Source organism: Apis dorsata, unplaced genomic scaffold (assembly GCF_000469605.1).
Source record: "Apis dorsata unplaced genomic scaffold, Apis dorsata 1.3 scaffold_327, whole genome shotgun sequence".
Classification (NCBI taxonomy): domain Eukaryota; kingdom Metazoa; phylum Arthropoda; class Insecta; order Hymenoptera; family Apidae; genus Apis; species Apis dorsata.
Genome location: NW_006263595.1, coordinates 98,085 through 98,313, shown reverse-complemented (window position 1 = coordinate 98,313; position 229 = coordinate 98,085). Strand labels below are relative to the sequence as shown.

Below are 229 nucleotides of genomic sequence, written 5' to 3'. Positions count from 1 at the left end.
GGTCTCTTCGTGTGTAGCGCGCCACGAACGGTCCGTTTCCACTGTCTGCCCGCGATAGACGATCCACTTCCACTGTAACGGAAGGAAAAGAACACCTGACGTCCAACCGTTTCGAATTTTTATCTTTTTCTCTTTTTTTCTCTCTCTCTATCTCCTCCAATCTTGGAGAAGATGGAAATTCGATTAAGTTAAAGGTACGCGCACGAGAATTGGGTTGTACGTAAAATAA

The 229-nt window shown here is 45.0% G+C and overlaps 1 long non-coding RNA gene across 1 annotated transcript in view; it reads left to right on the top strand.

Annotated features, from left to right (window-relative positions):
* The window catches only part of LOC102672114, a 165,077-nt gene that overhangs the window by 142,624 nt on the left and 22,224 nt on the right, over positions 1 to 229 (top strand). The gene's annotated exons all lie outside the window — the stretch shown is intronic.